The sequence below is a fragment of the Schistocerca gregaria genome, chromosome 7 (assembly GCF_023897955.1).
Source record: "Schistocerca gregaria isolate iqSchGreg1 chromosome 7, iqSchGreg1.2, whole genome shotgun sequence".
NCBI classification, from domain to species: Eukaryota; Metazoa; Arthropoda; class Insecta; order Orthoptera; family Acrididae; genus Schistocerca; species Schistocerca gregaria.
Genome location: NC_064926.1, coordinates 427741730 through 427758469, shown reverse-complemented (window position 1 = coordinate 427758469; position 16740 = coordinate 427741730).

Below are 16740 nucleotides of genomic sequence, written 5' to 3'. Positions count from 1 at the left end.
GGATGAGTTAATGTGCACTTCCACCCTATGGAATTTCTTCCGTTAGGCACATATTCTGCATTGTTCAGTTTAACATCTGCCGTAGGTTTCCATCAGCAGCTTTCCACAATTCTGCGACGATTCCATCTTCGTCTCCTGCTTTGCTGTTTTGCAAGTTTTGAATAATTTCTAAAAATTCCTTCTTATTTGGTGGCTTTGATTATGGAATCTTCGCTTCGGGAATGGAAGTGGGGTGTATTTCTTTTGATCTTCGGAATCTAAAAATTTCTCCAAATATTGTGCTAATAATTGTAAATTTTCATTGTTGCTTAATGCTAGCTTTCCATTTTCTTTTCGAAAGCAAAGATTTGGGGACGGGGGAGACCACACCTCTACTTTGTAGAAGACTTGCTTATTGTTTTTCTGAAAACCATAATTTGACAGACTTGGTTTTTATCATATAGCCCCTGTATGATTAACGTTTCTTATCACCTTTACTATGCGTCGACCAAATTCCTTACACTTTAAAAACGAATTTTTCTTCTTGTTCGGATACCAATCTTGCCATACCTGGTTCCGTTTGGCCTGGGCTTCCTCATTCCGTTGGTTTCACCAACTATGCTTCTTAGTTCACCTTGCCGGAACTGTCTGCTCAATAATCTTGGTCATCCTGTTCTTGGTCTCTCTCCATGTTTGGGCATGAATGTCACGATATTTTAAATGAAATTCTTTTTCTGTTCCTATGGCTCGTAAATCAAATGTAGCCATCCTTCATTTCGCAACTTTTAAGTGACATTGAGGTCTGTAGTTCATCTTGATAAATGTTGGGTAGTGGTCCGTTTCATTATTTATATCTTTCTTAAGCTTCACATTCATGATTTTGTTCTGATTAACTGTGGTTATTGCCACATGGTCTATTTTGAATTCTTTAAGGAGTTCAGTTGGCGCTGTCCAGTTTCTGGGTTTGCGCGGCAATGTCTTCAAATCTGTTGACATGACTTTCAGTCTGAATGATTGGCACAATCCTGTAATTCTTTTGCCATTTGTGTTTGTTCGTTCATGTCCCGGAGAGTCGCCAACAATTTTGTGAAAACTTTTCTCTTTCGCAATTTGGGCATTAAACACGGTCGGTTTTAATATTCTTACGCCGGCCGCGGTGGTCGAGCTGTTCTAGGCGCTTCAGTCCGGAACCGTGAGACTGCTACGGCCACAGGTTCGAATCCTGCCTCGGGCATGGATGTGTGTGACGTAGTTAGGTTTAAGTAGCTCTACGTTCTAGGGCCTGATGACCTCAGGTGTTAAGTCCCATAGTGCTCAGAGCCATTTGAACCAATATTCTTACAAGGAAATTTTTGGATTTGCGATTGTAACACTTTCCCCAACTCCTCTACTTTAACGTTCCAAAGAAATATTTACGTTTCGGTCGTATTTTAGAATAACCATTCCCAAAATTTCCTACTCTTTCTTATCCTTGCATGTTGGTTTCGGCTGTTCAGAATCCTGTGGTCTAACGGAATCGCTTGGTGTAATGACGGATTTGTTTCTACCATGCAAAGTTGTCGAAAATAACCTGGGGAATGCATTTCTACATTATTATTACCTTAAAGTACATTTTATACTTTATACTTATTACTACCATAATCGTAGGCATCTGTGGTGTTGTAAAAGTGGTGGTGGAAATTTAGGTCATACACCAACTGTAATTCGTCCCTTCCCTATCGCCATCCCGATCCCACGAATCCTTGATCTACAGCCGACAGGTATAAGGAGTTCATTAAACATAGCTTTACATTTTAGAACTATCGAGTTTCCACTTGGTCCATCATGCTGAGGATACATCCAAAATCGACCGGACGATCAACGAAGGAAATATAGGGTTAAGAAATGAAATTGTCTAATTGTTAAATGTGTGAACACACGTTCTTGAAAGGCACGTTAGAGGATGAGCAAACGACAATACTCCGTGCCATTAAGCCCTTTGTCGGCATGGTTAAAAAGTACCCTTCACTCATTTTTAACGCAGTTCTTATCCTACAAACTTTCTCTGAAAATCACATCTGCTCGTATTAACACATCATCTCTACTTCCCAGTCATATCCATATTTCTTCAGGTTTTAACAATTATTTTCATTTAAAAGCCCTTCACCTCCAGCTTGATTCGTTCTTTCATCTCTCGGTGTATCTAAACAATCCTACCCATAGTTTCGACATAAGCTGAGGCCAGTTGCTACACATCACTGATTTGCTAGACGTTATTCACTGCGTCTAATAGCTTTCTGTTCTTTCGGTCAATCTGACCAGTGTAATTTAATTGTTAGTTACAGTAACAAGACAAATATTAAGATTCCTAGTGAACGTTAATCTGAAACAAACTTAACTATTGTATGTTCAGATCAACAAATGAGGATAATCGATACTAAGTTTATTGTAGTCACAAGTCTTGTGAAATGCAGTAGTGGCCAGTTATCATGTACTCATGTACTACAGCACACCGTAAATATCGCACTAAAATTATACCATTCCTCTTTGAATGCGAGCCGTAAGTCAAACTAAAATTACATTTCTCTTCGAATGCGAGCCGGGAATTAACTTTTCTCTTCAAATACGTGCTGATATGCACATAAAACTGACGAAAACATCTTTTGTAGTGCTCCGTCCGCAGTAATTCGAAACCAGTGCGAGAGCTGAATGGTGGTCAGCCACGCTATGATCAATTCAGAAAAAGGACGCAACTGTTTTCGACTGCTGCGATGTCGTCCCTTCCAGTACTGTGAGCGCTACGTTGCTCACAGCATCTCGTTAGTATTTTCTTTAAAAGTGCGTTAACATTATGTGCAAGTGTGGAGTATGAGAGATTTTTTAAGAACAGCTACCACAACAGCGTCGTGGGTGACTTGTCAAACGCACTGACTGGCAAATCGTCGGCTTGGATTCGATTCCTACTGCTACCGTCATTTTTTTCATATTTTTATGACTAGCAGTGTTAAACTATTTGTTATAGAAATTAAATATGTTTAAACTGATGTATCCTTGTACCCAGGAGTGATCGAAGACACTTTTATGGTAGCTGTTTGTCAGCAAAAAGGAATCCAGTTATAATGTCCTTGGATGAATATCCACACAACTACATACAACAGAAATGTCTCTCCTGTGATGTTGTCTGTGATGTGCCTACACGACGAACCCCAGGGTCGTAATAGGTTGTGGCGTGAAGACCTGGAACGTCACTGGTCAAGTGCTGCCAACGTATGACCGCTGATGCACTGCTGCTGAAGACCACAACGGACTGAGCCGGATCTGGCGTTGTGGAGCACTGACACGAAACTTAGATTTGGTTTATTGGTTGAGAGGAGGGGACCAATCAGCGAGGTCATCGGTCCCATCGGATTGGGGAAGAATGAGGAAGTCAGTCGACCGTGCCCTTTCACAGGAACCATCCCGGCATTTACCTGAACCGATTTCGGAAAATCACGGAAAACATAATTCAAGATGGCCGGACGCGGGTTTGGCCCTTCATTTTCAAGAAAGCGAGTCCTGTGTGCTAACCACTGCGCCACCTCGCTCGGTGACGCGAAACTGCTGGTACTGTTTACTTCTAGCGCTGGCACTGAAGACTGATGCAGCCGGAGGGAATCACTGGTACTGCCGGCATAGGGATAACTTACTTAGCACTGTCCAGCAGTGGCCTAAATAGCGGCTAGCGGCTGGATATCCACATGGTGCTCCGACGGCAAGTGACTTGGTGTAGCAGAATAGAGCCTTGCTGACAGCAGGGACATTGAAATTTCTAAAAGCAAAAGATTTAAGTGTACAAAAGCACATAATAAGAATCATTTGTATGTACATTCAAGAACATTGTGTATACATCTGTCAAGGAACTTAGTATTATAACCACTGCTCCTCAGTATATTTATTCCTTAATGAAATTTGTTGCAAGTAATATGCCGCTACTTCCAACCAATACCTCAATACATAGTGTCATTGCTGGGAATAAGAACAGACCTAAAATCACTTACCTTCGTCCAAACAGGGGTCCAATATTCAGAAACACACATTTTCAACAAACTGCCAGCAACCATTAAAAACTTGGTTCCAAATCACACTTTAAACAGAGTTTGAGAGACTTTTTGATAGGCAACTCCATTTACTCCATAGATGAATATCTTAACAGGGACTTCTAGACCAGCTGAAGTAAAATGTGTGCTAGATATCAGTTTTGTCAACATTTGGTCACATCAGTCAAGACAAGGTATTTTGTGTATGATAAATTTATCAGAAGTGCATAAAAATGTTCCATTCTGACAGTGTATTAATTCTGTAAATATTAGCAGTTCCAGTTTATTGTAATGTAATAAACTATTTTGATGATCTCCTGACAAATGATCAGGGTAGTAAGTATTGTATTCTGAAAAGATGGGGTTGTCAGGTTCTGTAGATGCTGCTATGCAATAACTCAGACCAGATATTTCAAGTAACTTCCATAATATGAATTTGGCCCTAACTACCCCAGCAGAAATAATGACCACCATAAAATCTCTAAAATCAAAAATATGTAGTGGGTATGATGAAATATCAACAGTGTTAATTAAAGAATATAATTCTGAGTTAAGTAACATATTAAGATATCTTTGTAACCAGTAGTTTATCGGTGGAATATTTCCTGAATGGTTGAAATATGCTGAAGTTAAACCACTATTTAAGAAGGGAGATAAAAAAATAGCATCAAATTTCCATCCAATTTCACTTTTTCCAGCATTCTCAAAAATTTTAGAAAAAGAAATGTACAGTCGGCTTTATAATCATCTTATCTCAAATAACATACTGTCAAAGTTGCAGTTCAGATTTCTGAAGGGTTCTGATATTGAGAAGGCTGTCTACACGTACAGTGAATGTGTTTAATTCATTAGACAAAAAATTGCAGGCAACTAGTATATTTTGTGATCTGTCAAAGGCATTTGACTGTGTAAATTACAATATCCATTTAAGAAAATTAGAATCTTATGGTATAACAGTAAATGCTGCAAAATGGTTCAAATCTTATATCTCTGGCAAGAAAACAAAGAGTGTTATTAGGAAATAGACATGTATTAAGCTGTCAGGCATCATGCAATTAAGATCTAATTAAATGTGGGGTCCCACAAGGTTTCATTTTAGGGCCCTTACTTTTTCTTATGTGCATCAGTCACCTTTCACCAGTAACATTACCAGATGCCAAGTTCGTTTTGTTTGCCAATGATACAAACATTGCAGTAAGTAGCAAATCAAGTGTAGTTTTATAAAGATCGGCTAATACAATATATATGGGCATTAATCGCTGGCACCTAGCCAATTCTTTGTCACTGAACTTTGAAAAAACACACTACACACAGTTCAGAACTTGTAAGGTGTGTCCCACGAGTATGTGCCTAACATACGATGACAAGTAGATAGAAGATGTAGACAGTGTTAAATTCTCGGGATTACAGCTTGATAATAAATTCAACTGGGAGGAGCACACCACAGAACTGCTGAAGCATCTTAAGAAATCTCTATTTGCAATGCAAATTGTGTCAGACATAGGGGACATAAAAATGAAAAAGGCTGGCATACTATGCTAACTTTTATTCCATAATGTCATATGGGATTATTTTTCGGGGTAATTCATCAAGCCAAGCTAAAGTTTTCTGGGCACAAAAATGTGCAATAAGTGTTATATGTGGTGTGAACTCAAGAACGTCCTGGAGAAGCCTGTTTAGGGAATTAGGGATACTAACTACTGCTCCCAATATATTTATTCCTTAATGAAATTTGTCATTAAAATATGTATTACTTTTTCAAACCAACAGCTCAATTCATAGAATCAGTACTAGAAATAAGAATAATCTTCACAAGGATTAAAAAGACACTTACTACTGTACAAAAAGGTGTGCATTATTCAGGGACAAACATTTTCATTAACTTACCAGCAGCCATAAAAAGCTTAACAACCAGTGAAATTCAGTTTAAGAGAAGCCTAAAGAATTTATTGGTGGCCAACTCCTTCTACTCCATTGATGAATTTCTCAGTAGAACCAACTGATTTGTGTGTGTGTTTATATATGTATATATAACTTCTGCACAATTTCATGCAGTAATGTGTTCATTGTAAATAAGTGTGTGTGTGTGTGTGTGTGTGTGTGTGTGTGTGTGTGTGTGTGTGTGTGTAAGTACAATCTAACTTCTGCACCATTTTAGTGCAGTAATGTGTTCATTGTAAATAAGTATTATAGTAGTTCTATTACATGTTTTTTTACCTTATAAATAAAAACACTTTTTTATTTTAAATTCAGTGCATTAGTGTTTGTAAAATGACTCTTTCATATATTGTTCATTTAAAAATGATGATCATTCCACTTGGGACCTGTGGAAGGTACACTAGTTTATTTGTTTCAGTTGTAAATATTTCTCATGTATTATTGTTTTTCTGACATGGTCTACATCCTGGAGGACCTCCTCACTACGGATCAATTGGAATGAAAGTAAATCTAAATCCAAATCTAGATCTAAATATTTTATGTTATTCTGTCTGACATTTCCTCACTCATAAGTATCATCTCATTTTTGGATCTATGGAATGAAAACTGAATATAATATAATCTAATCTAATCTGTGATTAGTGTCATGTCATCAGCATGCAGTACTGGTACATATTGTCACATGGCATGGCATGTAATTGGGGATATGATTAATATAGACAATGAACAGGAGAGTTTCAATCACTGAACCTTGTGGGTTTCCTCTCTTCATTTTTACTAGATGTTTATGATGAGTCCTTCACTAATTACACATAAAATTTAACGAGAAATATTGGTCTGTAAGTAATCAAGTGAGGTTAATGTCAGATCAGTGGGATCCAGGTGGAGTCACATCTTTCCCCCAGGGACTTTAACGTTCTGTGTTAGCAGGCAGAGTGATGACCGTCAAACCCCTAGTTGTTTTCGGTGTCTCTTCAAACTTAGTTTTCCTGCACCGGACTCCCTTCAATTGTTAAACTATTCTGTAACCTATTCTTGAATTCTTAAATTATCTTATAAATTTGAAACCGAATATGACTAGAAGGTTAGGGCCAATTTAAGAGAATCACAGATGAACAGTGATATCTAGACATGAAATGAGACGAATAGAATATAGTACCAGTATGAAGTTAATATCAGGGTGCTATTCAAACAAAGTAATATCTAGATGTCAGAAACTGATTAGAGTACTTTATGTGAGTATGAAATATAGTGTAAAGTGAATGACTAAACAACTATATTGTCATAGTGTGTAATTTTCTATTTTTTTAGAATATTTTATACCTTCTGTGAGATTTAATGTAAAGGGGAGGGTGTGTATCACTTTTGGAAGGTGTGAGTAATATAAATACAAGCATGGCTAACACTAAGCACACATCCCCACCTTTCAGACAACCCCCACAGACTAGTGTAACTGATTCTTCACCATTTGCCGTTCAATAGGTGTTACTAAAAATTTTCTTCAGGGGCTTCAGAGGTGAAGGTGAGAATGTCTGTTCTGTAGGGGATGTTTAACATCTTACGTCCTCTGGCTTCTCACTCAAGTACTGGCAAATCAGGGATCCTGGGGAAGCAAGGTGAGAAGGGATTCCTGTCTTTGGGGCTATCTTCTTTTTCCTCTTTGATCTTAGCAACTAGCTCTACATTTTCCTTTGTTACTTCTCTATTGAGTACCTATCTATATTTCCCTCTTTCCATGTGCATATATTTCTATCGCTAAAGTCCTTCTCAGTTTCCGGGGTTCATTATAACCTTCAACTTATTTAACATAAGTCGGCCAAAGAATCAGGACACACAAATACATATCTACATACACACAAAGATACACTTAAACACAAACAGGAGAATTATGTATTAGGAACTTGAAGTGATGTCAGAACCACCAATATTACATTGATGATATAAGACGGTTCTGCATCGTTATTTTTAATCGCTTTCAAATACATATTTACATGTGCCATGCTAGTCCTTGGAGAAAAGGCACAGTATCTAATGGGAGTTGGTAAATTCTGGTAGACATAACATCTACCAAGTGTGTGCATGATATCTGTTTATATGGTAGAAGGGAGGAGTGAAAGAGGGCTCTAGGGTATTAGATGGAGCATTGGAAAGTGGAGTTAAGGTGTAAAGTAGAGTGTAATTTTATCAGAGAATATTTAAGTACAGTATACATAAAGATGTATGCTAGGATAATGGACCAGGAGGCCTATTCAAGAAGGATATGGAAGGCACACTCAACATTTAGTGGATAAGAAAAAAGGCAAATAGCCAGACCTAAGAAAGGCTGACCTATACTGCACGGACAGGGGCACCTGTACCATAGGAAGATAGGAATAAGAAAGGGGCATACCTACCAAAACAGAAGGAGAAAGGATACTCCTAGGATCAACCCCTGTAAAATATAGGTACTGTTTCTAAAGGAAAAAAGGGCAGTATCGTGGCAGAAGTCACATGTTTAAAGTGATGAATCTGGTAAGTTTGAATTCTATGCATCAATAACCTTATTGAGTTTCATGTTTACAAATGTCCCAGAAGGGAACACTTTTATTCTACCCAGAATTTCTCCAGATTACAATAGGTAATGAATAAGTACATACTTAGAAAAAATAGTACGGGAAGCAAGAACTAAGCAGCAGAATATTCATGACATATGTACACCTGTAATTTACAATTGGAAGAGGAATAGAAAACAGAGCTAACTCCAACAGGGATTGAAAGTGTCATATATTATAATTGTGGTAAAATATGCACAGTTATTAGTAGAAAGAGAGACATTGTTAAAAGATAAAGAGTTATCTTGTTTAATTGTTCATAATGAATATGTGTGAAATATCACATGTTCAAGCTAAGGGGAGGGATATGTAGTGCCTTGAGCAGATAATTTAAGTATGAGGGAGAGAGAGTGGAGGTGTGTCTACCTCGCCAACATTTTCTGTGTGTGCAGGATGGATGTGTATCGGGAGAATATGGCAGTAGTGATGGTCAATTGGCACAGACAAGTGTTCGCAGCAAACGTTGAGAAGCTGTATGCCCAGTACAAAGAGCAAGCATAATCTATTCCTTGATGGTACAATGACTGTATTGTTGAGAACAAATGAATTATGTATTGAACAAAAGACTTTCGGGTGTTGGACATGCTAGAAACAAAAACTGGTTTTATAGTGGTTATTAAACCAAACAGGTTATAATTGTATCTGTCAGCTTCTAATGGTGCAAAACGGGGTTGATTCGCAAGACTTGAATGCTTGTGTGAAATTTGTGAAGTTGTTTTGTTGTGGAGATGAAAATATAACAAAATTGAACGAAACTATCCTTTCAAGAGTAAAAAGAGAGTCTATTTTGAAATTCCCATAACCTGCTATTGTCTTTGGAGCAGAAGAGATTGTGAAGGTCAGTGCAGCCGTCTGACCCGAGAAGATCGGCTGCCCACAATACATGAGTCAACTGCGAGAGACGTGTGAGTCTTGCAACCCTGTACTGCGCTGGCTCTCTTGTCATCCAAAGACTGTTGGACTGCTTCAAATGCACCTTCAATGCAGTGCATGTGTAGGTCTATCATTGACTGCTGCAACTTTAGATTTTCTTTTGTGTAAATTCTGCAATAATTTGTGGCTAACATGTAGTCTTAGATTGCTCATAAGTCTGTATGTGAAGTTTGCAGCCAGTGCTCATTAATACACAGTATTCTGCAGTTAATTTTGTCTGTCCAGTGCTTTAATTCCACAAACTTATTTCTTAGGGACTATACATCAATATCCAATAACATTAAATCATTTTTGTTACTAGTGGGAATATTTATTGCTTCTTATGCTGCATTTTCTTTATGACACACTTCAAATAACCAAATCCAACATCCATCGCAGTTGCTCACTGCTGTGGATGTACTTACTATTTAAACTGAAGTCTGCATATTCATGTATTTTTATGTGTGCAGCTGGATTTGTTTTTATAAAACCTGAATTATGTCTGCCTCCTCCCCCCCCCCTTTCCCCTTAAGCTACAGACCGAAATGTTATTAAAATCAATTAGTGCTACATTTGTTAGATGTGTAGATATTGAAACAAGGAGCTTATTTACTCTCTTTGTTTCCTTATTCACACAACATTATTCTAGTGGATCACAATAATGATGTATTTTAATTACCACTACATTAGTATGTGTCAGCATACCCAACAACTCTTTCCGTGCATTTGTTACTGTAGCTGTTTCATTGTGTAATAGCTCAAACACCAACGACTGGGACTGCAACCTAGCAACAAAAACCAGGCTGCAGTTACATCAATGTTTTGCCAGCTGAGCAGTATCAGCAGATACAGGTCCTGTTGCCCGTACTTCCACATGAGAGTGTCATGCTAACTCATGTCACATGACTGACCAACCTTCTCATTGTGCCACAACAGGCCATCAACCCTGCTGTAGATATTTTGATGTGGCCTCAATAGAGGGGGCCTTCCACAACTAACAGCATGTGGAAATAGGATTCAAGTTGTCACAGCTGGGCTGTCCAATGACACACAACCTGTGTCAGTCATTGCCACATCCATAAAACTGCCTCCACGAGGCCACAAATCAATGCCTACTGCCTGGGTGTTTAGATTGCCTTGCTGCTGCATCGCTACCCTGCAGCCAACAGCCACCATCCACCAGCATGCTGTGGTAGCCAGGCTGCACTGTCACCCACAGGAACTGACAGTGTTGACATGCCCATCCTCTGTGGTCTGTTTGTTTCAGATGTGCTGAACCATGTCCAGTTGTTTTCATCAATAAAGTCTTCTATCAGCTGATTGGCTGCCTTCTTTACCAATTCCACTGCCAACCTCCAGCAGAGAATCACCTAACCTCTCCTACCCTGCTGTAAATCCAGTTATAATATTGGTGTCATTATTCTTGCTGTAGCAGAAAAAGGTCATCCAATGGCACCTAGAAGATGAGGAGGGGAAACAGTAGTGGCGTTCAGCTCTAGTTTTCAAGTAAGTGCCAGTATCAAGGGCTTTGTTTTGAGCCTGTTTCGTTGTGTTTGTCCTTTCCTTTCTGTTTTGGGTATGCTATATGCTTGTGGTGGTATGTCTGAGCAAAATGTCTGACCCTGAGAAAGAAGCAACCCATGAGGAAATTCAGCATCTACTAAATGAAGTAGCTAAGGTTACAGCTGACAATGAAGGTTTGTGTACAGAAGTGAATGTTTGAAGAGTAAAAGAAGGGTCATCTTTGGATATGCTTTCATCTATCCTTGATGCTGGTATGGTCACACTGGTGGCACCATTATCTCGTAAATCTGGGGAAGATATTTTTATAGTTTTTGATTGTTTTCATACAGCTGTGACATTAAAGAACTGTAACAATATAATGAAAAGGATAGTTAATACTCACCATACAGCAGAGATTAGGGATGTTAGTGCAAATGGAGGTCGCATCAATAATGATGATCAGGGCATCGTGTGCTAAGGGAACAGAAGCTGTGGAAAGTTGGTAGTGGAAACAGTTTGTATCTTTTATATAGGAGGGTAGGTTACTGATAATAGACTGAAGGTGTTGCTCGTTGAGAGAGATCAGAGATTCTCTCCGTGGGGGCACAGTAATCAGTCACAATGGGGCATTTCTGGGTGATTGGGTTTGTGGACTTTAGGAAGCATGTAGAAGATAGGAGTGTTGGGAGTGGTAGGACTGAGGAGAGAGATGGATTCTGAGGAGAGGTTCTAGGATGAGCCTAGGGATTTGAGGAGAGACAGGAGATCCTGCCGGATTTCTGGAATGAGCCGCTGTGGCAAAGCTGGAGGTGGATCAAGCTGACGGATTTCAGAGCCCTTCTGATAGGTAATCCTCGCAGTTAAAAGCAACAGAGGTAGAGCCTTCAACAGTAGGTATGATTATAAGGTTTGGATCAGATTTTAGGTGGTCGATTGCGGATCTTTCTGCTAATGCAAGGTTATTTTAAATGTTGAGGGATTTTGGGATTAAAGGTAAGATGAGGTTCAAGGTTAAGAAACTCTGGATTGTAGACAGGGGTGATTTGGGGGCAGTGAGAGTGGATCATGGTTGGATGGAGGATTCAGTGACTCAATTCTCCTCCACCTACATGGGTATGACAACAAACAAGCTGACAAACTGTGGCCAAGAAACAACTGGACCACTCTGTTGCTGAGCACGTTGCCCAACATGATGTCCTTCATTTCAATGGTGGCTTCACAGCCTGTGCCATCTGGATCCTTCCCACCAACACCATATTTTCTGAATTGTACCACCTCATCCCTGAATGCTCCCAGCAGCAACATCCCCCACTGCCACCCTGCTACCCCTTCCCCTCCTCATCCCAATTTGCTCATCACCCCCATCCAGTTGTCTCTCCTATAATGCACTGCTGCTTGCAGTCTGACTCCAGCTGTGATCATGTGTGTGTGATTTTGCATTTATGTTTGCAGGAGTGTATGTGTGTGTGTGTGTGTGTGTGTGTGTGTGTGTGTGTGTGTGTGTGTGTGTGTGTGTGTGTGTGCATGTGTGTATGTGTGTTCTCAATTTTTGGTAAAGGTCTTATTGGTCAAAATCTAACTTTCCAACAGTCTTTGTTGTGCCTTTCTGTGGCCTGACATCTCTGCTATATGGTAATTAGCAACTATCCTTTTCATTATATTGTTACATTCCATCACAGATTTTCTATTGTTTAAATTAGAGAGCTAGAGTGATGAACAATTGTTAAATGTAGCTGACTTAAAATTGCTAGGAGATGCCAAGACATATGTGTTGCACAGTGAGAAACTATGGGGCACTCAGTCCTTTGCTGACTTTCAGGAAAGGTTGATGGATAATTACAAAACAAGAATACCTTGTGTCATTATTGTAACAACTTAATAACATAATACAGAAGCATGAAGAATCAATACAAGGTTTCATGGACCACTTTAGGCAAATCACTGTCAATACATATGAATTAACAAATGATGAATGTGCCAATAACACAATTTTGCAACATGCAGGAAAATGGGTGCTTGATGTGTTTTGAGGGGCCTGTCATCCAAATTTTCGCAGAATGTGTGCATGGAGTTACCAGGCTCCCTTAAACACGCAGTAGCAATTTTGGTAGCTTTGTCTGAAATTTATTCTATAATAAGGTCGAGGGAGAAATGGGTAGTATTTAACGTGGAGACTGTGTGTTATATGCGTGGTGCTTCAGGACAAATTCATCATTTCCATACAAAACAACAAAGGCAGAGGAGCAAGCAAGTGGGGCACTCTGTTCAAAAATGTCCACATGCACACAGACATGGGGAATCAGTGTGACACTTTCTCCCCTGTGTTAAACAATACCAGAAACAATGTGACTACTGTGCAACACTCCCAGTGAATTCAACTATGTGAATTCTCTTGGTTCCACATTGTTAACTTTCTGTATGGGATGGAGAGACTTCTGTAACAGTATTTACTGCAGGGTAGGAACAGGCAAGTGGTTCATTGTTGGACGTTAATGATGGAGTGTGCAAACAAGATAGCCAATCAGTTAATAAAATGCTTTATTGATGAATATGAACAAACAGGATTCAGTACAACAGGAAAGGTTAGTGGATCACTACAAAAGAAGAATACCTTTTGTCATTTTCAGAATGACAGTCACAGAACATCTGCACTGAAAATTTCAAAATTGCACGAGAATAGCAAAATCTGGGAAACCATTTGCCAAAGGTGAGTTTGTAGAAGACTGGCTCACTGCTGTTGCAGAGCTTTTGTATCCTGTGAAAGTTAGCAGGTTTCCAGAAATTGGCCTCTTCAAACAAACAGTGTTATCACTGTAGCGGGGGATGATCTCAGACAGACTACATGCAGTGGGAGATGATCTCAGACACCAGCACAATGGTACTGGCATGCCACCGCAGGGTTTTCCTATGGATGTTAGCAGCAGTCTGGCTGAGGCTTGAGGCCTGGTGGAGGCATTGTCACAGATGTAGTGATGACTGATACAGGCAGTGTATAATAGGATGGCTTGGCTGTGATAACTTGCTACCAGGCTGGTGCTGATGGTTTAGATCAGGACAAGCCAGAAAATCTTCACGTGTGTGGAGCTGCTGCACATAGGCACTTCCTGTTCACAGTGCGGTAACTTAATAGCCAGGGTGGCTGAGAGGTTCTAGATGCTATAGTCTGGAACTGCTCGACTACTACGGTCGCAGGTTCGAATCCTGCCTAGGGCATGGATGTGTGTCATAGGTTAGTTAGGTTTAAGCAGTTCTAAGTTCTAGGGGACTGATGACCTCAGAAGTTAAGTCCCATAGTGCTCAGAGCCATTGGAACCATTTTGAAGTATGCGCACTTACCAGATGTGTAAACAAGAAAATGGAACTGTCACCACTCATTTAGTGTACTAAGCACATATGTTGCTGCTTCACTTCACCCACTGGGTGGGATACACTGTATCTGGAGCACTCTCGTGCTCTTTTCACAATATGCAATGTAATCATTAGAAGGAATCATGTTATTCCATCAGCCTATCAACAAATGTCATGACTCTAAAACAAAACATAAAAACAAATGGTGGGTAAATATGCCAGATTGGTTTTACACCCACATTAGGTACCTAAATACCCTTCATAGTAATGGTATCAAACTTGGCTCTCCACAATTAAAGGATAATTTTTAAGCATGTAAATGTACCTTGAACAGCCAGTTTAATACTAAATTTTTCAGACACCAATGTTTGCCTGTATAACATGGAGCAGAATGAGGCACAGCTAGTAAATAACTGTTTTAAATAAGAAGAAGGAAGAAATCCAAAACAGGTTTACCATTGATGATGAGAAACAATAAAGTTAATGTCAGGAACAAAGGCTAGGTATGTTGATAAACACAAGCAGTTGTGAAGATTTTTGTCACTAATACTTGTTTGAACCTTTATTTATTCATTTTTATTATAGAGAAAAATCTTTCACACATGTAAGTAGATCCAGACATGGACATAACTCTTGCAGATTCATGATGCAGGTGTGGAAATTTTTGCAGTGGAAAATTTTTGTAGTTTTCTTTAGTACTTCATACTGCAAAAACTTGTCCTTCAGCAGTGTATTGCACTGCACTTTGATCAGTTCTATTTGTAGATGATTCAGAGCATCTTCAACTGAGTCTGAAAATGACCTACAAAGCTACGAATGATAGGAGACATACCTGTAAATCTACAAATCATGCTCAAAATTGCCCCCCCCCCCCCCAATTTCTACAATTATTGACACCTGTTCTTGAAATCTAGCACTTCTATGGACCAAACAAAGGGTAGCGAAATGTACAGTGTTTCCAGACAATAGTCTTCCAAAGAGCAAACTTCCATTCAATAGCATTTACTTTCTCTAACATGTCAGAAATTAAATTATTTTCATCTTGCTAACTGACATTCAGACTCTGTTCATGCGAGATATAATGTCTAAGAGAAATGCAAGGTCTGATATCCAGCAAAGGTCTTCTAATTTTGGTTCACTCTTTCCCTTCTCATGTAAGAAATGTACTATGGTCGAAAGTTATCTTTTCAGCATTTTACTTTGACTGAGCCAGGACACTTTGGTATAGTAATGTATGCCACCATACTCATCTCCAAATTTCCCCAAGGACTGATGAAACTGTTGATGCGTAAGCTCATGTGTCTTCAGATAATTTACAGTATGCACAACAATTTGCATGGTGATGTTCTAACATTACTGATTTTCCACAAAGGGCCTCTTGATGTAGAATGATGTGAATTCCATACAAACATTTCTGTGCATCCTAGCTTTTTGCTCATCAGTGGTATGAGTCCTCTCTGACGACCTCACATTGTTGGTGCTCCAACTGTGGCCATTGAAATAAATGGATTCCAGTCCATACCAACAACATTAACTGCTTATGCAACATCTTACAGAGTATGTCTATATGTGTTGCAGTTCCTTTCAAAGGCACCATCAAGTAAATCCAAAATGTCCTCTGTTAAACACCAGAGCATTATTAACACCTCATTTATATATTACTAGCTGAGCAGTATCTGTAAGATCTGTTGCTTCATCCAATGCAACAGAGAAAGCAACAAAGTCCTTAGCCCTATTTATTAACTGCCTATGTGCATCACCAGCCATAAGACTTATACATCATGTCACTGTTTGTTTGAAGAGGCCAATTTCTGGAAACCTGCTAACTTTCACAGGACACAAAAGTTCTGCAACATCTGTGAGACAGTCTTCTACAAACTCCACTTTGGCAAATAGTTCCACAGATTTTGCAATTCATGCCATACTCATGCAATTTTGAAACTTGCAGTGCAGATGTTCTGTGATTGTCATTCTGAAAAATTGAGAACAACATGTTGTACAGTAAAATAGAAATGAACATAACACAAGAAAGGAAATATTCAAGAGGTATCAATTACTAAGACTAACATTAAAGTCCTGTTGATGTGCCTCATCTATTTTATTAAACACATCTAATTTGGGTTGCAGTTCTTCTCTGTTCAGTACACTACACACATCATTATAAATGAGTTGTAATGCTTTCCAGTCATTAATTTGCGCTGGCAACCTATTATTCAGCAGCACAGCAAGCACTGTAAGCTTTTAGCTATTCCTGTAAAGAAGATTTGTAGTTCCCAGTCATGTGCAAAAGACTGAAAACACAGATCTCCCATTATTTGCTTTTTCTTGCAGTATTCACCATTTCCAGTACATCTCACGTAAATCTACAGTTGCCAGACATCTACTTCGACATTTACATGAATACTCTGCTATTC